The sequence below is a fragment of the Nyctibius grandis genome, chromosome 3, assembly GCF_013368605.1.
Source record: "Nyctibius grandis isolate bNycGra1 chromosome 3, bNycGra1.pri, whole genome shotgun sequence".
NCBI classification, from domain to species: Eukaryota; Metazoa; Chordata; class Aves; order Nyctibiiformes; family Nyctibiidae; genus Nyctibius; species Nyctibius grandis.
In genome coordinates, this window is record NC_090660.1 from 69,254,215 (window position 1) to 69,279,742 (window position 25,528).

The 25,528-nt window shown below is 43.1% G+C and overlaps 1 protein-coding gene across 1 annotated transcript in view; it reads left to right on the forward strand.

Annotated features, from left to right (window-relative positions):
• XKR4 (XK related 4) overlaps nucleotides 1-25,528 on the forward strand; it is a 252,826-nt gene that overhangs the window by 34,461 nt on the left and 192,837 nt on the right. The gene's annotated exons all lie outside the window — the stretch shown is intronic.

A 25,528-nucleotide genomic window follows, 5' to 3' on the forward strand; every position in this document is an offset into this window, starting at 1 on the left:
TGCTGTCTTGCAGAAGTAGTGCTTCCTCTATTGACCCGTAGACTAACATATTTATCTTAGTCAACTTTTTTTCTTGATTGATATTTTATTATAATTTTTGTGGTAAGCAATTGTGAACTTTTTAAGACCTCAGGACTCAGTGCTTTGTAATGGTAATGGGATACAAAGAAGCGACAGAGCTGAGACAATATCAAATGCACGCTTCAATTGTACTTTGAATATTTGTCCTTATATTTATCCACTTTGTTATACTGTGTCCATTGCAAGAACCTTTAAGACTAAATATCAGCCTTCAAGCACTTAGAGAAATTACAGCAGCTACTGCTAGTAAAACGGAGAAACAGGTGCATAAGAAAATGAGATTTTAAATGCCTGCTTTAATTTCACTGCAAGAATAAGCTCTGGAAACAAAGCCCTGATTGGAGAAGTGCAGAGAATCAAAAACAAGTTGCATGAGTGTCTTCACTGCATCTTTTAATTATGAGGAAATTTTGCCACATTTTCATTCTGTATTATTATCAGAGCACAATTTTCATGCCTTTCATATTCTAAAAACTCCAGAATGACACACACATTTATTTCTAGTATTAAATTGTGCTGCTAAAGCACATTCTGTTTGGCATGACGTCCTTTCAGTTTAATTTTCTCCAAAAATCCGTTTCATCTTTTCAGAATATAAATGGCATACCATTGACCCTTCAACTTCCTGCTATTCCCTCCTGTCTTCAGTACTCAGATGACTAAGTTGGGAACATGTTCAAGTGGTGGCATCTGGCTCTTTGGGGAGCTCTGTGAGCAATTATGTTGGCAGCTTTACAGATGGCTCTTCATGCATTGTGGGGTGAATCTGAGCTTTTAGCTATCTGTGATTTGGAAGAACTTGCATGCTGGTAATAACTGCACTTTTCCCTTCTTGAGCACCCATTCAAGGCTAAACTAAATGCTGCTGCATTAAAAGCTCATTGCTTTATGAACCAGACACAAATAAAAACCATACAAATGGTCATCTACAAAGGTGGTTTTAGAGGCTTGGATACATGAAGAGCATCCTCCTCAGACTCTGCTCTTTGTCTTCCAGACCACAGACATTGTCGTGCTAGTCAAGTATTTTCCAACTGGGAATTTAAGTGCTAATCCTAAAAAGAGAAACTGTTAACTCTTTAAAGAGAGTATTTCCTTAGCTAAAGTCCCTTTTAAAGACTAGTTGAATCAGATGTGTCTGGAGGATCTTAAAACCTGGATGCTTTGTGATGTTTTCTTTTTTTTAATATGTGTATATCTTAGATATATTTAGAATAGTCAGAAGGCGGCCTTCTCAGAAGGTTTTATCTTCTCAGAAAACAGTCAATACTGAAATAGCATGTAGGGTCAGGCTGGACATCAGAGAGCACTGAAGGGTGCAAGAGGGTGAGAGCTTCTAGACTCTACATCTTTGTTTTTTTTGACCTGAGATAAATGGAAATGTGGAGACCAAACAGTTCATTTTTATTTTCAGAGCATCTGACTTGATCTGAAACAATTTACTTAATATCTCCCACAATTTACTTAATGTATCCCACAGCATCCTCGCAGCCAAACTGGGGAAGTGTGGTCTGGATGATCGGGTAGTGAGGTGGATTGTGAACTGGCTGAAGGAAAGAAGTCAGAGAGTGGTGGTCAATGGGACAGAGTCCAGTTGGAGGTCTGTGTCTAGCGGAGTCCCTCAAGGGTCGGTTCTGGGACCAGTTCTATTCAATATATTCATTAATGACTTGGATGAGGGATTAGAGTGCGCTGTCAGCAAGTTCGCTGATGACACAAAACTGGGAGGAGTGGCTGACGCACCGGAAGGCTGCGCAGCCATTCAGAGAGACCTAGACAGGCTGGAGAGTTGGGCGGGGAGAAATTTAATGAAATATAACAAGGGCAAGTGTAGAGTCCTGCATCTGGGCAAGAACAACCCCATGTACCGGTACAAGTTGGGGGCAGACCTGTTGGAGACTAGCGTAGGGGAAAGGGACCTGGGGTTCCTAGTGGTCAGCAGGATGACCATGAGCCAGCAATGTGCCCTTGTGGCCAAGAAGGCCAATGGCATCCTGGGGTGTATTAGAAGGGGTGTGGTTAGCAGGTCGAGAGAGGTTCTCCTCCCCCTCTACTCTGCCCTGGTGAGGCCGCATCTGGAATATTGTGTCCAGTTCTGGGCCCCTCAGTTCAAGAAGGACAGGGAACTGCTAGAGAGAGTCCAGCGCAGAGCCACGAAGATGATTAAGGGAGTGGAACATCTCCCTTATGAGGAGAGGCTGAGGGAGCTGGGTCTCTTTAGCTTGGAGAAGAGGAGACTGAGGAGTGACCTCATTAATGTTTATAAATATGTAAAGGGCAAGTGTCATGAGGATGGAGCCAGGCTCTTCTCAGTGACATCCCTTGACAGGACAAGGGGCAATGGGTGCAAGCTGGAACACAGGAGGTTCCACTTAAATATGAGGAAGAACTTCTTTACGGTGAGGGTGACTGAACACTGGAACAGGCTGCCCAGAGAGGTTGTGGAGTCTCCTTCTCTGGAGACATTCAAAACCCGCCTGGACGCGTTCCTGTGTGATATGGTCTAGGCAATCCTGCCCCGGCAGGGGGATTGGACTAGATGATCTTTCGAGGTCCCTTCCAATCTCTAACATTCTGTGATTCTGTGATCTTTTGGGGACATGGAGGCATGTGTAGGTAGGTAGGTATGAATAAGTCTTGAAAATTTGTCAGTATGGGTAACAGAATGAACTTGAGCATCTAAAAGACATAAAAGTCCAAAATAAGATATCTTTAAGTGAAGATATCTCATTTCATCCCCTTACCTGAATCCAGAGGACAGCAGATTTGCATGTGAAAATGTCATGGGTGCACCTAAGACAGTACTCTCAGGGATTTGTATGTAAAATCTGTGTACAGGGCAGAGGGGACAATCTGGTCCAGAGCTTTTTACTTGGAGCCAGTGAAGGGAATTGCTGGTAGGGTTAGTCTGCCTACCTTCTGTCTGTCTAGGAGGGATGCCTTTAGCAAACAAGAAGATGCAAGAGAAATCTGGACACTGATTCTTTACATTACTGATTCCTATAGATAATGGATTAATAAATAATGTCTTGTTCTCAAAGAACCTGTCCTGAGTCACAGAAAAACATTTGATAGGTACATTACTGCCAAAATTATGTATTGCCCATTGGGATCTGGGCTGCTGAACAATCAGCTGCTGAATGCTGAATGATCTCAGTGAAATCAGGAGGGTTTTTTTGTCAGGGACTGATTTTTATAGTTGCACAGCTCCCCCTGGAGCAACATGAGGACCTGGGACCTGGCAATGAAGGAGACACACTCCCAGAAATGCTGAGGAAAGGCTTGATATAACCTGTACAGTCCTGGCATCAGGACACTGTGTCATTTGAGAAACTTCTCTAGAATTTTCACTTTGATTAAAACTGTTTGATTATAATCTTTGATTATGAAACGTTTTATAGTGTGTTCTTTATGAAGCATTCTAGGAATGAGGAGCTTTACATAGCGTTTCTAATGAGATGGATTTTGAGAAAATACACCATATATGAGTTGTTATGCATTCATAATCTTTTTTAAGACTTAGAAATGGCAACTTCTGACTAATCTTTTTCCAGTTGTAAGACCATAATATACTCATTTGAAAGATTAGCTGATATTCTGTAAGGATACCTAAAGTAAAATGTGAATTGGCTTAAAGGACATAGCAGAAAGCCAGAATTTTCACATATCCTGTAGAAGACTGAGTTGCAATCTCTGAGGATCCTGTGTTCACACTCCCAGTCACAGCCAAGAGACAGTAAAAATTGTTAATGAACTGTGGAGATCCTATGACTTTCATGTGTCTTAGCTGATTTGATTATTGAACTGTACCTGGTTTTAAAGAGTTAATTTCTGCCTGAGACAACTGGCACACAGAGGAATATGGCAATGGCCTTAGACAACCCTTCTGCTGGCGTTTAAGAGAAAGTAGGAAGCTAGGTAATTTTGAAGATGATAATGACTCTCCATTCCTGCTCCCTGGGGGAGGGAGATGAACAAAACTGGCCAGACTCAGAAGGGCCAGACAGAAGCCTCAGGGAGAATGCTGAAGTTATGGAAGATAAGATGTAACCTGGCTTTTCTGTCAGTGTTTTCTCCAGTTGCTTTTTCTTATGGTTTCTGAAGAAGATGTACTGACTTACTGTATTTATCATCCAGCCACGTGTTGAGAGAGATGTCCCTTGCAGATGTCAAACTCATTAGGACCTACTGAAAAATGAGGCTGGTATGCAGTGAAGACATCTAACTGGTGAACCCAGGAGGTTTTTTGTGTTTAGGTGTGCAGCCTTGGAACTTTTCCTAATATCATCTTGTGATGAAACCTGGGTGTATACCCCTTGTGTCTCTGAAAAGAAACCTGGGTATATGAGAAACATGAGAGCTAGGGTACCAGCAGATCATTTTACAAGGGCAAGTAGTGACAGGACGAGGGGGAACAGTTTTAAACTGAATGAGGGTAGATTTAGATTAGATATGAGGAAGAAATTCTTTACTCTGAGGGTGGTGAGACACTGGAACAGGTTGCCCAGAGAAGCTGTGGATGCCCCCTCCCTGGCAGTGTTCAAGGCCAGGTTAGATGAGGCTTTGAGCAACCTGGTCTAGTGGAAAGGTGTCCCTGCCTGTGGCAGGGGAGTTGGAACTAGATGATCTTTTAAGGTTCCTTCCAACCGAAACCATTCTATGATTTTATGATTTTATGATTTGATCTTGATAAGAGAAACCAAGGCTTCACAGTATTGTGGTGTGCATTTATCCTTCTGAAAGCAGTTTGGTGCTCTAGCTCAGTGGTATCCAAAGTAGGGTGTATGCACATCGGGGTGTGCATGTGGAAGACAGCCCATGGGAAGAAAATACTGTTTGTACCATTAATAAATAAAATAATATTTTTTACATAGTGTTTATTTCATCTTTATCTCATCTTTTTCAATTTCTGTTTTTGTGTATGCTTTGCAATATATATAATATATTAGTATGGTAGTACATGAATATAATTAATAAATAAATAAAATTTATTTTGCTGAAAATGTTTTTACTTCACCTTCTCAGGTGAAGGGGTATTGGGCCTTTCTGCAGGGCAGAAGAAAGTAGAACTCTGAGAGAATTGCCTTAGGAAGATACTCTATGAAAAAAATGTACAGTCTCTCTGCTATAGATCTGCCAAGAGCATGTAAGTCATGTCTAAGGGTAGCATGTGACTGGGGAAAGATTTAGAAGAGGGACAATTTCCAACAGCATGGAATAATTTTTGTTTGCATAATGTTTAACCACTTCTTAGTAAAAGGTAGTTAAACTCTCATTATAATAATTAAAAATCTACTGCATTTAATCAGAAACAATAAATTACTGACTAAAGGGACCTAAATACAAGAATTCATCCCCTTAAGCAGGTAAGTTTCCTGATGGAAACTCAATTCCAAATTTATAATAATGAAAACCAACAAACAATGATTTTGAGATAACTTGTTGCTGATGCTAAGTAGTATTCAAAAGAGTTATAAGTGTACAGATCTTTTTTTTTTTTCTTAAAAGAATCTCCTAGGCAAATGAAGTCCTCTCATGTATTGAGTAGGGCAGAAGCAGGACCGCCTTCACGCAGTTGTATCAGTAGAGAAAAGTAGTATGAAAGACAAATGGGAAACAAAGTAAATGCCTAACATTAATCAAGAGGATCAATTTTTCAAGGCATCTCTCTGAACTTACTTTAGGAAACGGTATGAATGCCATGAAAATTCTTAAAACTACAAATAACTTATTGGTTTAAGTACTTCAGGTTCTGAACACCTGCTTCTGTGCTGTTCCTTCACTAGCACTGGAAAATGTCCAGTAAACACTCTCTATGCCCCTAGGTCTTACGATCTACCTATAAAAAAGAGAAAACCAGTGGAATATTCACTTCTCATCTTCCTTTTGGGTTTTAATCTACATTGTTAACAAATTGAAATACTTATAGCTTGTATATTAAACACAGACTGACAGTAATACACGGAAGTCTACCACAATGTATGTTTATAAAGACAACCAGGATCAAAGCCTATAAACAATCATTTCTAAACTCTCACCCCAGTCATCTCAGAGAAGAGATGCTATAGCCTGCAACATGCCCTAGGTTTGGCAGAACTGGGTCTATTGACATGACAGAGCGAAAGCCAGGATCACACAGGAAGAAAGTCCTAAGGGCACAGCTTATGGAAGTGGGCGCTCTCAGCTTATGCCTTTCAGCTGCTTCCAGCTGACACTGAATCATTTGTAGAAGTCAGTTCTCTGGTTATTTAGGGTTAAAACAGTTTTATATCCATTTCTGTATCTTGCTATTTGTATATGCTATAGTACAAAATTCACATTCTACATTGTACTGGTCTCATTAGTTTCCAAACATATATATATGAAGGTATCTATCTGTGTAATATGCACGATATAGGTAAGTCCATGCTTTACTAGGTTTTGTTTCCAGAAGACTTTGAGACATAGTGCATTAGTTGTTTAATCTGCAGAGTCATGGCATGAATAGTTAAAATAAATTACTTGCTGCTGCTTTGTTTTTAAATTAAGTGAGCAGTCATGTTAAAAGGGTTCTAGGAAATTAACAGCATCTCTTACTCTGCTTGTTGTAAGAACAATGTAATTGTATAGAGGATGAGCGCAGTGATATACGCATACAGTTATGCATTCCATTGTGTGACTTGAACACTTTTGGGAGAAGTAAAGCAGCCTGTGTGGTAAACGCACAGCACAGCAGCAAAATTGCCACTAGCAATATTTGATGGACTCAAACTGCAAAACACTTCCAGTAGTCACTGTCTGCTGTCAGCACTGCTGCGCCCTAGCTCATGCCACTTAATTCTCCTTTGGAGATTTCAGTCAATGATGCTTCTCCCAGACCCCTCACATGGTGAATCCCTTCCTGCCCCTTCTCACACTGTCAGTCCTCTGCTGACATGGCCCTTTCATTGGCTTTCTGTGCTGTTCCACCGCAGAGAGAGAATACACACAACACTCTAGTCCTTCGCTGGTTAGGCAACAGCAGACAGTGCCCAGTTAATAATAAAATTAAATAACTCTAGTTAAATCATAAGATTTTTTTCCCCTCAAAGACACATATTGAACTTGTGTTCTGTACCTGAGATTAGCAAAACTCTAATCCAGAACTAATCCACATAATGCGTGATGGAGAGGTAAGCAGAAAATGTGTACAGAAGGTGTGGCTTGGAAATGGGATCATTAACTGTGCTGACATTCCTGCAGTATTGCCAACTTGATCTTTAGGTGATCTCCATTGGCTTAAAAATTGTGAAATTTTAACTGTAATGAATTTCAGAATTTGTTTCCTTTTATTTGTTGGCTTTTTAAGATCAAGGAGAACAATTACTTCAAGATTTTTCCTAAGCATATGGCTCAGAATTTTATTAGTTTTTAAAGTTGTATTATTTTTATGTAATCTCATTATACCAGCCTTAGGGAAAATACCAATTACCAGTTGTGTGATTTGCATGAGTTGGCAACACTGAAACAGCAGCGTAGTATGGTGCGGTGTATCACAAGCTAATATCGCAGCACTGAGGTGACTAATCTGCCATGTTAATTCTCTGTTCTGTGGGGGATAGCTTGAGAAACCCCTTCCTTGATGATGATAATCTCACTGCTGACCCTTTAAGTATCTTAAATTTTCTTAAAAGCTCACTGACAATAATGTGACACTATTTTCTGTTCTCTATTGTGGATCTAATGAGAAGTGACGAAAAGAACAGATATACAGCAGACAAAAGAAAACCCACAGGTTAATGCTTCTTTTGGATTACTTCATATTTTACACATTACCACTCTTCACAGCAGTCTTTTTAGCAATCTTTTAAAGATGACATTCATACCTCTAAAAACAGGCACCATAACTTATCTTTCTTTACCAGTTCTGTTAAAGCTCAAGAGTAATGAGTTAAAACTCATTTTGCATGTTCATTTAGTGTTTCAGTTGGCAAGTTGAAGGTGTTTATGGTTTTAGAATATGCTGTGATTTATTGGCTTTATGGATTTATGGATTCCTCAGCTAAACTGAGGAAGTGTGGTCTGGATGATCAGGTAGTGAGGTGGATTGTGAACTGGCTGAAGGAAAGAAGCCAGAGAGTGGTGGTCCACGGGACAGAGTCCAGTTGGCGGCCTGTGTCTAGCGGAGTCCCTCAAGGGTCGGTACTGAGACCAGTACTATTCAATATATTCATTAATGACTTGGAGGAGGGAATAGAGTGCACTGTCAGCAAGTTCGCTGATGACACCAAACTGGGAGGAGTGGCTGACACACCAGAAGGCTGCGCAGCCATTCAGAGAGACCTAGACAGGCTGGAGAGTTGGGCGGGGAGAAACTTAATGAAATATAACAAGGGCAAGTGTAGAGTCCTGCATCTGGGCAAGAACAACCCCATGTATGAGTACAAGTTGGGGACAGACCTGTTGGAGACCAGCGTAGGGGAAAGGGACCTGGGGGTCCTAGTGGACAACAGGATGACCATGAGCCAGCAGTGTGCCCTTGTGGCCAAAAAGGCCAATGGCATCCTGGGGTGTATTAGAAGGGGTATGGTTAGCAGGTCGAGAGAGGTTCTCCTCCCCCTCTACTCTGCCCTGGTGAGGCCGCATCTGGAATATTGTGTCCAGTTCTGGGCCCCTCAGTTCAAGAAGGACAGGGAACTGCTAGAGAGAGTCCAGTGCAGAGCCACGAAGATGATTAAGGGAGTGGAACATCTCCCTTATGAGGAGAGGCAGAGGGAGCTGGGTCTCTTTAGCTTGGAGAAGAGGAGACTGAGGGGTGACCTCATTAATGTTTATAAATATGTAAAGGGCAAGTGTCATGAGGATGGAGCCAGGCTCTTCTCAGTGACATCCCTTGACAGGACAAGGGGCAATGGGTGCAAGCTGGAACACAGGAGGTTCCACATAAATATGAGAAAAAACTTCTTTACGGTGAGGGTAACTGAACACTGGAACAGGCTGCCCAGAGAGGTTGTGGAGTCTCCTTCTCTGAAGACATTCAAAACCCGCCTGGACGCGTTCCTGTGTGAGATGGTCTAGGCAATCCTGCTCCGGCAGGGGGATTGGACTAGATGATCTTTCGAGGTCCCTTCCAATCCCTAACATTCTGTGATTCTGTGATTCTGTGATTTATTGCCCAAGATTTAGACTGAGTAGGACAGTGGCATGCATGAGACCAAATTCTGATGGCATTTACCCTCTTGTAAATTCGAGGTAACTTTGCTGCTTTTAATACTGCAGGTTTACACTGAGATCACGTCCACATTCAGAAAGATTTCCTGATTAAAGCTAAACTGAGAGCGCAAATTATGATTTGTCTAATTAATAGTCTGTAGTTCAAAAGATTAAAATTCATGATGAGATCTCCAAAAAGACTCATCTTTGAGCTGGGTTCCCAGTCCACTCAGAGAAAATATTAATGTCAGCTACTGTGAGACTAGAGTTCAGGGCCTTTGGAAACCCCCGTTGGGTTTGTATTAGTATTAAAGCTTTTGAAAAAAAGCTTCCAATGCCTGGGTATTTTCAAGGCAGTGTAAGGACACATGAGACATTCTGAACGTGGGTATAATGTAAAATTCTACCTTGTAATCATGAGGTTGTTCATCCTGAAACAATGAAATTTGCCTATATTGTCATTTATTAGACATGCTACTATTGCCATGTTTATGATTTTAGTTTAATGTTTAGTTCATGGAAATACTCAGGGGCCCTTTCAAGATAAAGGAAAGAGAAGGCCAATAACTGTCTTCCAAATGGCTATTTTAAGACAAAAAGCAATCCCTTATTCTCAGTGGTCAAGAGCGGCAAGAAATCTTTAAACTGGGATGAATATTAGGAAAGACTTCCTGTGCAGAAGGAGGAGGGAGCTCTTGGGTGAATAAGATTACCTTGTTCAAGAAGCAGTGCATCTCCTTCATGGTGGTGGTATTTTGTGGTAGGGGAGGGGAACAGGAGCTAGAACAAGTTAGGTGAACATTTGTTGAGGTACTTGATCTTCTTGGAAGATCCTCACAGTTCTGTTGTGAAGTAATCACAGTATCTTGGTATGAAGGACTAGAAAATCATCTTATTTCAGGCAGCTACTACAGAAAAATTGCTCTCGTGGGCAACGGGAGAGGTGCCTGAGGACTGGAGGAAAGCGAATGTCACTCCAGTCTTCAAAAAGGGCAAGAAGGAGGACCCGGGTAACTATAGACCGGTCAGCCTCACCTCCATCCCCGGAAAGGTGATGGAACAACTTGTTCTTGGTGCTGTCTCTAGACACATCAAGGATAGGGGGATCATTAGGGGCACTCAGCATGGCTTCACCAAGGGGAAGTCATGCTTAACCAACTTGATAGCCTTTTATGAGGACGTAACCCGGTGCATAGATGATGGTAAAGCTGTGGATGTGGTCTATCTCGATTTCAGTAAAGCGTTTGACACGGTCTCCCACAGCATCCTCGCAGCTAAACTGGGGAAGTGTGGTCTGGATGATCGGGTAGTGAGGTGGATTGTGAACTGGCTGAAGGAAAGAAGCCAGAGAGTGGTGGTCCACGGGACAGAGTCCAGTTGGCGGCCTGTGTCTAGCGGAGTCCCGCAAGGGTCGGTACTGGGACCAGTTCTATTCAATATATTCATTAATGACTTGGATGAGGGATTAGAGTGCGCTGTCAGCAAGTTCGCTGATGACACCAAACTGGGAGGAGTGGCTGAGATGCCGGAAGGCTGCGCAGCCATTCAGAGAGACCTAGACAGGCTGGAGAGTTGGGCGGGGAGAAGCTTAATGAAATATAACAAGGGCAAGTGTAGAGTCCTGCATCTGGGCAAGAACAACCCCATGTATGAGTACAAGTTGGGGACAGACCTGTTGGAGACCAGCGTAGGGGAAAGGGACCTGGGGGTCCTAGTGGACAACAGGATGACCATGAGCCAGCAGTGTGCCCTTGTGGCCAAGAAGGCCAATGGCATCCTGGGGTGTATTAGAAGGGGTGTGGTCAGCAGGTCGAGAGAGGTTCTCCTCCCCCTCTACTCTGCCCTGGTGAGGCCGCATCTAGAGTATTGTGTCCAGTTCTGGGCCCCTCAGTTCAAGAAGGACAGGGAACTGCTAGAGAGAGTCCAGCGCAGCCACGAAGATGATTAAGGGAGTGGAACATCTCCCTTATGAGGAGAGGCTGAGGGAGCTGGGTCTCTTTAGCTTGGAGAAGAGGAGACTGAGGGGTGACCTCATTAATGTTTATAAATATGTAAAGGGCAAGTGTCATGAGGATGGAGCCAGGCTCTTCTCAGTGACATCCCTTGACAGGACAAGGGGCAATGGGTGCAAGTTGGAACACAGGAGGTTCCACTTAAATATGAGGAAAAACTTCTTTACGGTGAGGGTGACCGAACACTGGAACAGGCTGCCCAGAGAGGTTGTGGAGTCTCCTTCTCTGGAGACATTCAAAACCTGCCTGGACGCGTTCCTGTGTGATATGGTCTACGTAATCCTGCTCCGGCAGGGGGATTGGACTAGATGATCTTTCGAGGTCCCTTCCAATCCCTAACATTCTGTGATTCTGTGATTCTGTGAAAAATACTTATGAAAAAACAATGTGTGTACTCCTGTAGTCCCTTTTCAGCTGAAAGAACAGTGATGCTGAATGCATTTAATTTGGGATTAGAATACTAATTATTAAAAAAAGAAGCCATGTGAATATTGTGATAATGACAATTCTAGGGGTATATTAATGAATCTGTATGAAGGAAGACAGGGCTGGAAAATGGCTAATGAAAGCATAAGCTGTTTTAAAGTGATTCCAATTTTATCTCATGACCTTCACGAAAAATATGCAATATCTGTATCAGTAAATACTCTGCTTTTTTTTTGCTTGCTTAGCGCTTCTAAAAATATTTTCTTCTTTATATTCAGGAAATAGAGAATACATAACACTTTGGATGAAATAGGGGTCAAAATATGTTTTTTATCATTACCTGTATTTGCAGAGCTCTGTCAGTGGTTGAAACCAGCCAATTATTTTCAAGAAGGGTAGATGTGGAGTAACTTTAAACATCATAGAATGGTTCGGGTTGGAAGGGACCTTTAAAGATCATCTAGTTCCAACCCTCCTGCCATGGTCAGGGACATCTTTCACTGGACCAGGTTGCTCAAAGCCCCATCCAACCTGTTCATGTACTGTTCAGAGGTGATAAAAGTAAGAGGGGAAAAAGCCAGCCCTACATAATGTCTGTTAGCATAATTTCTGAACATCCCGAAGAAACACTTAAATATCTTAGAAATTTAGTCTTATTTTAAGAGTTTATCAAGCCCAGAATCATCATCATCTTCTAATTGATGGGATACTGTACAATACCCCTTCTTGTTCTCAGTGTTGTCTGGGGATGGGATAGCAGTGTGTTTAAGAGGTAAGCTGTCATTTTTTCCCCTAGTGTAGTATGTAAAGGTAGTACAATAAAACTAATAATGGTTTGACAGCTTTTACATTCTTCTGTTGTATTCTCATTTGTTTCTGTTAGTCACACAAATGCTCTGACTGATCATCCTAACTATGGCACTTCGTGAATCCAAAGAGAAATAGTGATCTTCTGGAGCCATGGACACCCTTTACCTGTACTGAAGACCATAGCTGGAGACTGTGAGGTTGGATTATGCTCATAGTTAAAGGTTTTGATGTCTTTATGGGATGCAAGACAGGAAGTTAACATAGTAAGAGTTCACCGTCACAGATAGATATTGGCAACATTAAGGCTTGCATTGCCACCTCCTCACAGATTCACAAAAGCTGTACCCCATGCAAAGTTTTGTATTCTGCTTAGTGTAACACTTCATGTCAGATGAAATGATAGAGCTCTCTGTGCAGAACTTCCCAGCTCATGGGCATTTGTTTTGTGTATCACCGAATTCCATCAGCTTCTGGTCAACACAGTAGAAAGTTAAAGTACTCAGCACCTTACAGAGATTCTCAGTTCCTGATGGAATATTGAGTCTTGTGGGTATTTTTATGTTGTGGTTTTTTTTTTTTCCAGTATGGGAATCCATGGTTTTTTTTTTAGTTCTGCTTTGATTTTTGAAAGTGGTCTTGCTCTTGCTTTGACTATTTGGGTTCAACTCCATCAAATTTCTGATACTTTTGGCATTCCATGGACAGCCCCAGAGTCAATCACACAGCACAAGTAACAGTCAGGATGTCCTTGGCTGCTATGAGAGGGCAAAGAGGGAATACAGCAACAGGGAGATCAAATAATCTCAATATGCTTTTTTTTCTGTCTTGGAAAGTCAGCTAACAGCTGCAAAAGGGAAAAAAGATCTGTTGCATTAGGTTGCCTTGTATGTATTATCCTCCATTCTGTTATGTGATTATTTTTTAATAAACATTGTTAGGAAACACTTCTCAAAAGGAATTTGATCTGAAATGCTGTTTTGGTAAAAACTGGAACATTTTCTCAAACTGTTTGTTTAAAAAAAAATTTCTTAGGGATTTTTTATGACATCCAGAATGAAATTCTTGTTGAAGAACAAGAACGTCTAGTATCAGTAATAGCACAGTGATCCAGATTCACTTTGTAGATCTGTGTCCAACAATCTGGCTTGAGTTAGACACAGAAAGGGTTTATAGTCTCTTCTCCCAAGTAACAAATGATAGGACAAGAGGGAACAGCCTCAAGTTGTGCCAGGGGAGGTTTAGATTGGATATTGGGAAAAATTGCTTCAGCGAAAAGGTTATCAAACATTGGAACAGGCTGTCCAGGGAAGTGGTGGAGTCACCATCCCTGGGGGTATTTAAAAGATGAGTAGATGTGGTGCTTAGGGACATGGTTTAGTGGTGGACTTGGCAGTGCCACGTTAATGGTTGGAGATGATGATCTTAAAGGTCCTTTCCAACCAAAATGATTCTATGATTCTATGATTCTATATATGTTTCCTCAATCAAAGAAAGAACTGAGCAGAGCAGAGGCATCAGTCTGGGTCTCCTTTATCATCATACCATAGAATAAGTCTCTCACATTTTTTCCCCCCTATTGGAGGTCTCTTGCTTCACACACATAAATGCTCATAATGCTGGGAAAAAAGAAGGCTGATTCTAGAAGTGGTGGGAAGATCCTACGTGCTTATTTTTGTCCTACTGAAATGTTCATTCAGTAGTATGAAATCAAATGGTTCCAACAAGAGTGACTAGGGGAGGTTTATTTGTTATCAAGTCAAGCTCCAGGGAGATCCGTAGACACTTAATTATCCCGTGTGCCTTCTCCCTTTTCCTACCTCCCCTTGCCCAGCTTTCATTTAGCAAGTTTCGATTGTGTATAGGGGTGGAATAAATATAATTTCTGAAACCATGCATTTTTATGGACTTTTGTTTACCACCTAGTTTTAGATTTTACAATGACAATGAAAGTATGCATGTGTTCTTGTGTATTTTTATGGAATCACAGTAAAAATAGTACTAAGCTTATTTCAGAGTTCATCCCTTTAATGTCTAAGCTGGTTTTACTAAGGCTCATTTCTGAGACAGTTAAATTTTGTAATTAATTCTAACATAATACTTTATACTTTTCCTGCTGTCTCTGAGGTCTTTAATTCACAGAAAGTAACAATTTTAGCCTTCTCCCTTTGAGGTAAGTAATAACAAATATTTTCTTATATAGCTTCCTTTTTTTTTCACTGGAAGGCTGAGAAAAAAGTGTCTCTCCTCCTCAAAGTCTTCACTGTCTTTGATTTCATAGTGGTTTGGTTCCAGTGGTTTGTTTCTTCCAGGCACTACACAGCAGGGTCTTGAACTTTTGGGTCATAAGCTGGAATAAAATTCAAGATCTTTTTTACCAGAAACCACAGGCACTTATCACTTGAAATCAAATAGAATTTCCATTAAGATATAATAAAAGTTTTCTTTTATACTGAATACTAGAGGGCAGTATAGCTGAAGCAAACTCTGAAATTTTATTAACATGAGAATCAAAATGTTCAGTAGCCTAATCTCATGGACAAGGCAGAATAAACATCAACCCATAGTGGATCTGCATCCTGGGGCTTATTAAAGACCTAACGAGAGCAGAGCTTTTATGCCCCCTGATTAGCTTGCACACGTACTGGTCGCTCTCCCCGTAGCGTTATACTCCCTAGGTCTTGACAGAGGGGTTGCTGCTGCCCTGGGAAGATTGGGCAGAAAGTCGTATTGGTTCATGTTGTGTTGCTGCTCACAGTCACCCATCTCAGATGTCACCAGCCAAAGTCCCTGAGCATCCCCCAGTATCCATCTCCTTGAAGTGATCTGATCTCCAGGATCCTTCCTGACTTCTAAGATCTCTCATCCAGCCAAGATCTTCGCCTTCTTTCCAGGCCCCCTTCTTTCTGGCACCATCTCCTCTGTCCAGCAACCCTTCTTTCTGGCAGCAGCAGTTTTCTCCAGAACCCAAACCCCTGATTTCCCATTCTAAATAGTCTCTGTGCAGAAGCACAACATGTGATCAGCCTCCTAATTGGTGACTCTGTCTCATGTCTCCTTATTAATAGGAAGATTTAGGACGTGGCACTTTTGTTTAGGCCAGGTGTGACTGAAATTTTCTTCTAGCTCATACCAGTTGCAGCTAGTGAGTAGCAGGCTTCTTCTTGAGGACTCAGAAGTTCAGTTTTGGACATTCATCCCCTGCCACACACATACACCCAATTATAAGCTGCCTGTTAGTGCTCACAGTTTAAGCTTTTTTTCCACCTATGACACCTATTTACATTGGGTAAACCAGGGAAAGTCTAGTATTACAGGCTTCACGATCCCCCTTGCTGTTTTCACCCTAACTATTCTCCTAGCTATAATATTCTTAAATCAAATTGAATTTGTATCTGTGGAGACTGTTTGCACCAGGATTTCTTATCTGTAAAGTCTGTTGTCTCTTCTTTTTCTTTTTTTGTCCTCATCTCAGCCCTTTAGAGATTACGACAGAATTAGAGGTTTTTTTGTATTCTCCCAGGCATGTTCCCAAACCAGCCTTCACATCCAATGCTTCTCTCTGTTCTGCACACCTTTTTTTAATCTGAGCATTTAGCTGTATTAAACTACTTTTTCTGGTCTGAGAAATTGATACTCTTGGGTGAATATTAATTGCAGTGTACAAGGATGGGATCATGTGATTCCCATTAACATTTATGGGAGTTGTGTAATTAAATCCCTGTGCACCACAATGAAAATTTGCTCCTCTACCTCCTTCCCTTTGTTGGGCAGTTGTATGCCATGTAGTTGGAGTAGTTAGAATGCATTAAAAGAAATGCAGAAATACCACTCTCTTCTTCTTCCTTCCTTTCTCCCCCCTGCCTCCCCCAAAATTGCCCCTTTTTTAAGGGGGGAAATTCTGCCTTGTCAGCACTGAATATGCCAGAGTCAGGGCGTGAGTTATGAGTGTAGAAGGCTGTTTCTTGCAGTTACCTGATGTTGTCATACTTCCAAGACTTGTATAATTTGGATGTTCTCCCAGCAGCTGCCGTGTAGCTCCGCAGATGACAGACTAAGTTCAATTTAGTGGCCCTACATAACGGAAAGAGGTCAAGGTTTTAACTTTATTTAGGTTGTTGGTTTGAAGCCACTCAGGCTGACAGTAGCCAGAATCATTACTATATGATGAATTTGCAATTGCTTATGAAACGAACCCAATATTCTTAATAGACTTCCAAGTGGACAGGTGTCCACATGGCAATTAGCAGTGAAGGAATTATGAGTGCTGTTGCAAAGAAGCCAGAGATGAAAAAAAGCATTGGGGCTAGACAGACCTCTGACCCGAGGTCGTGATTGCTCATGGTAAATGGTGAAAGCAAAATGCTGGTATTGTAAAGAAAGTTTTAGTGTCATTGCATATGCTACCCTGATACTATGGCTAAATTAGATTCTTTTGCTGGTGCAATTATGAGCTTTCAGAGAGAGTCACCTTTTTATTTGTATACTGGAAAGAGAATGGGTAAACAGCATTTATTTCCTTCTCATTGTAAAAATCAAACTGGTCTCACTGTGATTTCTCCACTTCTTATTAGGTAATTGCACACTGTACTGTGGCAAAAGGAACAGTTTTGTCCACTGCAAGAGGAATATTCCTATTTCTCATCTACGTAAACTATAACTTGTCTTCTGATTCAGATAAGCAATGTCTTAGCAGTCATCTGCTATTAAATGCTGATTCATTTGATTGCTGTTTCTGCAGTCTTTTGCTGACTCCAGCGATACTTCAGCTCTTTGCTTCCTGGTCAAAACAAAGACCTGAATCAGAAGTGGCAGCAGCAAGTTAAATACTGTGAATGCATTTTTAATTTAGAAAAGCCCTCACTAAGAACAAGTTTTTACATGTTCCCAAGTCAAAACAAGCTTCAGGGAGTTTGCATGCATCTTTTATTTCCACCTGATTGCTCAGGTCTTTTCATATTTTTTCTCATATATATATGTGTATATATAGAATCAGAATTGTTTTGATTGGAAAGGACCTTTAAGATCATCACGTCCAACTGTTAACCTAGCACTGCCAAGTCCACCACTAAACCATGTCTCTAAGCACCACATCTACACACCTTTTAAATACCTCCAGGGATGGTGACTCCACCACTTCCCTGGGCAGCCTGTTCCACTGCTTGATAACCCTTTCAGTGAAGAAATTTTTCCTGATACCCAATCTAAACCTCCCCTGGTGCAACTTGAGGCCGTTTTCTCTCATCCTGTCATCTGTTACTTGGGAGAAGAGATCCAAGTTACCACCTCCTTTAGGGTAGTTGTAGACAGCAATAAGATCTCCCCTCAGCCTCCTTTTCTCCAGACTAAACAACCCCAGTTCCCTCAGCCGCTCCTCATAAGACTTGCGCTCTAGACCCTTCATCAGCTTCGTTGCCCTTCTTTGGACTCTTTCCAGCACCTCAATGTCTTTCTGGTAGTGAGTGGCCCAAAACTGAACACAGTATTCGAGGTGCAGCCTCGGCAGTGCTGAGTACAGAGGGACGATCACTTCACTAGTCCTGCTGGCCACACTATTTCTGACACAAGCCAGGACGCCATTGGCCTCCTTGGCCACCTGGGCACACTGCTGGCTTATGTTCAGCCGGCCGTCGATGAACACCCCCAGGTCCTTTTCCACCACACAGCTTTCCAGCCACTCTTCTCCAAGCCTATAGCAGTGCGTGGGGTTGTTGTAACCCAAGTGCAGGACCCGACACTTGGCCTTGTTGAAATTCATACAGTTGGCCTTGGCCCATTGATCCAGCCTGTCAAGATCCCTCTGCAGAGCCTTCCTACCCTCAAGCAGATCAACACTCCCACCCAACTTGGTGTCGTCTTGCGAATTTACTGAGGGTGCACTTGATCCCCTCATTCAGATCATTGATAAAGATATTAAAGAGAACCGGCCCCAACACTGAGCCCTGGGGTACACCACTTGTGACCGGCCGCCAACTGGCTTTAATTTATATGTGTGTGTGTGTATATAGATATGTTTGTGCTTATACATATAGATTCATACATAAGTATGTATATATATTTAGTTTAATATTTTTTATCTCAGTGTTGACTAAAGTGGTTGTTGTATAAATTAGGGTCCACATTAAATAATCTGTGCATATTATAAAAAAATGAATCTCTAGGACTTAATTCCAAAAGTGCACCTACAATTGATTTGCTCAGGTAGAACTGATAAACTGGATCTTGGTCTCTTGAAAATGCAATTCATCATTTTTGAAGGTTGTAGAGATTTGCCTTTGCTTTGCCAATTAAGACTGGAAGTTTGGTTTATGAAAACTGCATAGATATTGTATACCTTGATATGATAGTGGAAAAATCTGTATATACAAAATATTCTAAACCTATTGCTTTTTGTATGAATCTGACTTAACATTTTGAAGCAATGCAGTGTAAAAACTAGGCTAATGCTGAAGAAAGCTTTCCTAGAGTGTGATAAAAACAAAATGTAAATTCCTGAGTGAATACTTAAAAGAAACCTGAAAAGGCTATTAGTAAGCAGATCTGCTTGCTGATTCCACATAAATTAATATAAAAGTTGACATAAATAATTTTTATAAGTTATTTCATGCAATCTCTTTCAAATCCCAACAAAAATATTTATTGTACTGATATTATGTCCTATTTTCCTTGTGTGTTACTATAGTTGTCATTAGTTCTTGTAATGAACAGGTGTGTATTAAAAGTCCTTCTTCAGGTACACAGGAACTTAATTATCTGTCTTTAATTTCTGTTGATTTTCTGTGTTAAATAGTAATTAATTTTTAAGACTGAGATTTTTACATTTTTAAAAATACCAGTGAGCTCAAGATTTTGACCAACTAGTAGGAATCATACTTCAGATACAGTTATTAAAATATTCTGGTTCTTCAATAGAGGGCTAGTACATATTACAGTAATTACTGTTATTTCATACAAAAAGCAAGTCTTGCCCTATGGTTCTCTGATGACAGCTTTTAATGATTTGGTCACTTTTTGGTCTGTAATTCGGCAAGCCTTGTAAACATTTACCCATCTGAATTCAACTCTAAATAAATGAGCCTTTGCCATTTCAACAGTGGTCAGTGACTTCTACTCAGTGCTGTGTTCGGACACACATATAAATCTTAAATTTTGGTCTTAAGCGATAGTAAGTAAATAATACTTCCAGTCTTTTTCTTGTGAATCAATCTCCCATTATATCAAGTGTATATATTGTGTAAGCTTTCTTAATGTGTACTGTCTTATCTAGTATTTCAACCTGAACTTTTACTGAAAGTAGGAACATCTGTCAAAGACTGTTTTCAAAAGCTTCAGAACTTAATTTTCAATTCAGTTGATGATTTCAGTGCACTTAATAATCCAGTTGGTCACAGAAGAATGAATGTACTAATCATTAGTCATTTATTTGAAACGTCCTCTTTAGCTAGTCTTCATCTTCTACTTTTAATAAACCATAGTTTATTAAGGTAGAGTTTAGTGAGTTAATGGTTATTAACATAAACAGCAAATATTTGCTTTTATTTTGCAAATATAGCTGTAAAATAGTTCGAATAAGTTTCTGGCTGGAGAAGGCTTTTTCTGTGACAAGTGTTGAATTTTCGCCCTTTGGGATTTCCTTTGCAGCATGCTGGAAACTAATTCTCTTCTATTCTCTTAATGGACCAAAATGTGTGTGCATAGTGAGCTCAAAAAATACTTGTATTTCTGTCTTCCATTAACACCTTCACTGAACACAGGTCAGCTGTGATTATATTCCTGCTAACAGAGGGAGACACTTTTTTGATAATGTCTTCACACTTAAGTAGTTATCTTTTTTCCATGTAATAAGGCATTGCACAGTGTGGCTTGGGTTCCCAGAGTCTGGCTGCTGATGGGAATCTGTTCCTATTTGTGGGATGAGATGGATGAGATGAAAAATGCCTGGTGGCTCTGAGGGTGTGTTCTGTAAACACATGGACTTGTTAGAGCACACAGACAAGGCAGATAGATAGATAGATTTTGCTGATTCACTTCACAGAATCACAGAATGTTAGGGATTGGAAGGGACCTCGAAAGATCATCTAGTCCAATCCCCCTGCCGGAGCAGGATTGCCTAGACCATATCACACAGGAATGCGTCCAGGCGGGTTTTGAATGTCTCCAGAGAAGGAGACTCCACAACCTCTCTGGGCAGCCTGTTCCAGTGTTCGGTCACCCTCACCGTAAAGAAGTTTTTCCTCATATTTAAGTGGAACCTCCTGTGTTCCAACTTGCACCCATTGCCCCTTGTCCTGTCAAGGGATGTCACTGAGAAGAGCCTGGCTCCATCCTCTTGACACTTGCCCTTTACATATTTATAAACATTAATGAGGTCACCCCTCAGTCTCCTCTTCTCCAAGCTAAAGAGACCCAGCTCCCTCTGCCTCTCCTCATAAGGGAGATGTTCCACTCCCTTAATCATCTTCGTGGCTCTGCGCTGGACTCTCTCTAGCAGTTCCCTGTCCTTCTTGAACTGAGGGGCCCAGAACTGGACACAATATTCCAGATGCGGCCTCACCAGGGCAGAGTAGAGGGGGAGGAGAACCTCTCTCGACCTGCTAACCACACCCCTTCTAATACACCCCAGGATGCCATTGGCCTTCTTGGCCACAAGGGCACATTGCTGGCTCATGGTCATCCTGTTGTCCACTAGGACCCCCAGGTCCCTTTCCCCTACGCTGCTCTCCAACAGGTCTGCCCCCAACTTGTACTGGTACATGGGGTTGTTCTTGCCCAGATGCAGGACTCTACACTTGCCCTTGTTATATTTCATTGAATTTCTCCCCGCCCAACTCTCCAGCCTGTCCAGGTCTCTCTGAATGGCTGTGCAGCCTTCCTGTGTGTCAGCCACTCCTCCCAGTTTGGTGTCATCAGCGAACTTGCTGACAGTGCACTCTATTCCCTCCTCCAAGTCATTAATGAATATATTGAATAGTACTGGTCCCAGTACCGACCCTTGAGGGACTCCGCTAGACACAGGCCGCCAACTGGACTCTGTCCCGTGGACCACCACTCTCTGGCTTCTTTCCTTCAGCCAGTTCACAATCCACCTCACTACCCGATCATCCAGACCACGCTTCCTCAGTTTAGCTGCGAGGATGCTGTGGGAGACCGTGTCAAACGCTTTACTGAAATCGAGGTAGACCACATCCACAGCTTTACCATCATCTATCCACTGGGTTACGTCCTCATAAAAGGCTATCAAGTTGGTTAAGCATGACTTCCCCTTGGTGAAGCCATGCTGAGTGCCCCTAATGATCCCCCTATCCTTGATGTGCCTAGAGACAGCACCAAGAACAAGTTGCTCCATCACCTTTCCGGGGATGGAGGTGAGGCTGACCGGTCTATAGTTACCCGGGTCCTCCTTCTTGCCCTTTTTGAAGACTGGAGTGACATTCGCTTTCCTCCAGTCCTCAGGCACCTCTCCCGTTGCCCACGACTTAGCAAAGATGATGGAGAGTGGCCTAGCAATGACTTCCGCCAGCTCCCTCAGCACCCGCGGGTGCATCCCATCAGGGCCCATGGATTTATGGACGTCCAGGTTGCTTAATTGGTCCCTGACCCAGCCCTTATCTACCAAGACAGACTCCTCCTCTATCCTGACTTCTTCTGGGGCCTCAGGAGTCCGGGGCTCCTCAGGACAGCCTCCAGCAGTATAGACAGAGGCAAAGAAGGCATTCAGTAACTCTGCCTTCTTTTTGTCCTCTGTCTCCAGGGCCCCCACCTCATTCATCAGTGGGCCTACATTGCCTCTAGTGTTGGCTTTACCTGCAATGTATTTGAAGAAGCCCTTTCTGTTGTCCTTGACCTCTCTTGCAAGGTTTAATTCCAAGGAGGCCTTAGCTTTCCTAGTTGCCTCCCTACATCCTCTGACAACAGACTTATATTCCTCCCAAGTGGCCAGCCCCACCTTCCATGATCTGTACACCCTCTTCTTCCACTTGAGTTTGCCCAGCAGTTCCCTGTTTAACCATGCAGGTCTCCTGGTACCCTTTCTTGACTTCCTACCTGCTGGGATGTTCTGATCTTGAGCTCGGAAGAAGCAGTCCTTGAATGCTAACCAACTATCTTGGGCCCCTTACCTTCTAGTACCCTGTCCCATGGGATTTCCCCTAGCAATTGCTTGAAAAGGCCAAAGTTGGCCCTCCTGAAGTCCAGGGTTGTGATTCTGCTAGCTATTCTGTTCCTGCCACATGAGATCCTGAACTCTACCATCTCATGGTCACTACAACCAAGGCTGCCCTCAACCTTCACCTCTTCAACCAGACCCTCCTTGTTAGTGAGGATAAGATCCAGCAGCGCTCCTCTCCTAGTTGGCTCATCCACCATTTGCATCAGAAAGTTATCATCAATGCACTGGAGGAACCTCCTGGACTGAGGATGGCTGGCTGAGTAGGCCTCCCAGCAAATATCAGGGTAGTTGAAATCCCCCATGACAACCAGGCCCTGTAATTGCGAGACTGCTCTCAGCTGCCTGTAGAAGGCCTCATCACCCTCCTCATCCTGATCCAGTGGCCTGTAATAGACACCCACAACAGTATCACCCCTGCCAGCCTGCCCCTTAATTCGCACCCACAAACTCTCAACTCGCTCCTGATCCGCCCCTGGACAGAACTCAATACATTCTAGCTGCTCACTCACATAAAGAGCAACTCCACCACCTCTCCTTAGCGGCCTGTCTTTCCTGAACAGGACATAGCCATCCATGACCACATTCCAGTCATGCGAGGCGTCCCACCAAGTCTCTGTGATTGCCACTAAATCATAGCCCTCCGACCGAACACGGATTTCTAACTCCTCCTATTTATTCCCCATGCTGCGTGCATTGGTGTACAGGCATTTCAGGGAGCGAGCGGAGTACACCGATTTCACCCCAGGGGGATGGGAGGCCTCCTGGTCTGCCTCAACGCTAGAGCGTTGCCCCAGTGGTGCAAGCCCAGCTACTACCCCATCCCCCTTCGAATCTAGTTTAAAGCTCTCCGAATGAGCCCTGCTAATTCCTGTCCCAGAACCCTTTTGCCCCTACGACATAAACCTTTCCCATGTATTACCGTCACGCCTGTTGTCTTATAAAACCAGCCATTATCAAAGAACCCAAAGCCCTGCCTGTAGCACCAGTCTCGTAGCCAGGCATTAATAGAGAGAATCCTACTATTCCATCCCACGTCATCACCTGAAAATGGAAGGAGGGAGGAGAAAACAACTTGTGCCCCAGACTCTTTCACCAACCGTCCTAGGGCCTTGTAGTCTTTCTTCATCCCCCTCAGACTACAGGATACAGCTTCTTCCCCACCTGTCTGGAAGATCAGCAGGGGGTAGTAGTCTGTGGCCTTCACCAGGTTGGGGAGTTGCCTGGTGATATCCCTGATTTGGGCTCCAGGCAGGCTGCAGACCTCCCTGTGATGGGGGTCAGCTCTGCATATTGGGCCCTCAGATCCCTTTAGGAAGGAGTCTCCAACCACTAAAACTCTTCTCTTCTTCCTTGTGGAGGAGGTAGCTATATGCCTGTCAGGTTTTTCTGACTGTGGTGGGACCTCTGATATAGGTTGCCTCTCCACCACATCCCCATTGGACCAGCTGTATTCCACTAGGGCTTCATATCTATTGCTCAGAGGCACCTGTGGAGGCAAGGTAGGCAAGGAGGACACTGGCCTTTTGCCACGGCCATAGACTTGCCTCCACTCACTCCTCTCCTCTAGGTTATTGTTCTTCTCTAGGTTATTGTTTTCCACCTGAGAGGGGCAGAGTACAGGGGTCCCTCGATCCTGGGAGCTCTCCGGCAGGTGCTCCCATTTTTGTTGCAGGGAGGGCAGAGCCTGGCTCCACCAGTCTATCTCCATTTCAGCCTCCCGAATGCTCCTAAGCCTTTCTACTTCAGCTTGAAGCCTTTCAACCTGGCTTTGCAGCTGTGCCGCTCGGCTGAGCAGATCATCAACTTGCTCACAGCGCACACAGCCCCCTGTCACCACAGAGACGCTGTAGCATTCCCTGCAGCCTGCGACCTGCACCATCGCCTCCTTCCGTGGGAGCTCTGTCTGGGTTCCCACATCCATTTTGGTCTTCTTCCGCCGGGTAGATACCATTGTTCTTTCACTGAGCTGGGAAATACCTGTTGGTGCCACCCCTGGTTCACAGCTCCTTGGCACCTTCCTCGCCTTGTGCACTGGGAGGGAGTCAGCACCCTCCCCCAACGAGCTGCAAACAGCTGTGGCCTTCCCTGCCCTGGGACACACCCAGTCACTGCTGAGTCTCTCCCCTCTGGCCAGGGACTAGTCCCTGCCCTCCAGGAGGCTCTTTATCACCCAATCAACAGGGGGTGGTGCGTTTAAATCGCCCGCGGTGCCTCTAGCTATGCCCCCTTCTCTCCTGATTCGTTGCCGGGAACCTTTGGGTCCGGGGAGGGGGAGGGGGAGGGGGAGGGGGAGGGGGAGGGGAAGCAGCTCAGGGCTGATGCTCGGGGGGGGGGCCTCGGGTGGGGCCCAGAGTACGAAAACCGCCCGGTTAAGCCCGATGTCGCCCTCGCCCCCGCACTAACCTCAAGTCGCTGTCGCTGCTGTCACTGCTGCCGCCGCTGTCACACTTCTGTGTGAGGATGTCTTCTACAGTAATGCTGCCTTTGTTTTTCCTTGGAAAAAAAAAGATGTAAGAAAGACTATAAATATAAAATGTGATAAAGATGAATTAATAGACTTGCTACTTGCGACGCTGCCAGGAGTCATCTGCTTATGTTACTGAAATAAATTTATGTCACCACAGTTTGTGCTAGCGTGGAAGGACTGATTAAACTACAAGGGAGCATATTGAATTCTGCTCTAGCTGAGGTCGCATGAACAGCTTAGTTAACTACAGATACATGTAGCTACTCTGCATTGCAGTGTTGAGCTGCTTGAGCTAAATTAAGTAGCCTGGATAAAAAACAATCCAACAAAAAAAAAACCACCAAAAATGCCCACACCTGTACGATGAAAGACAATTTGCTCTTCTTCTTGAATGGC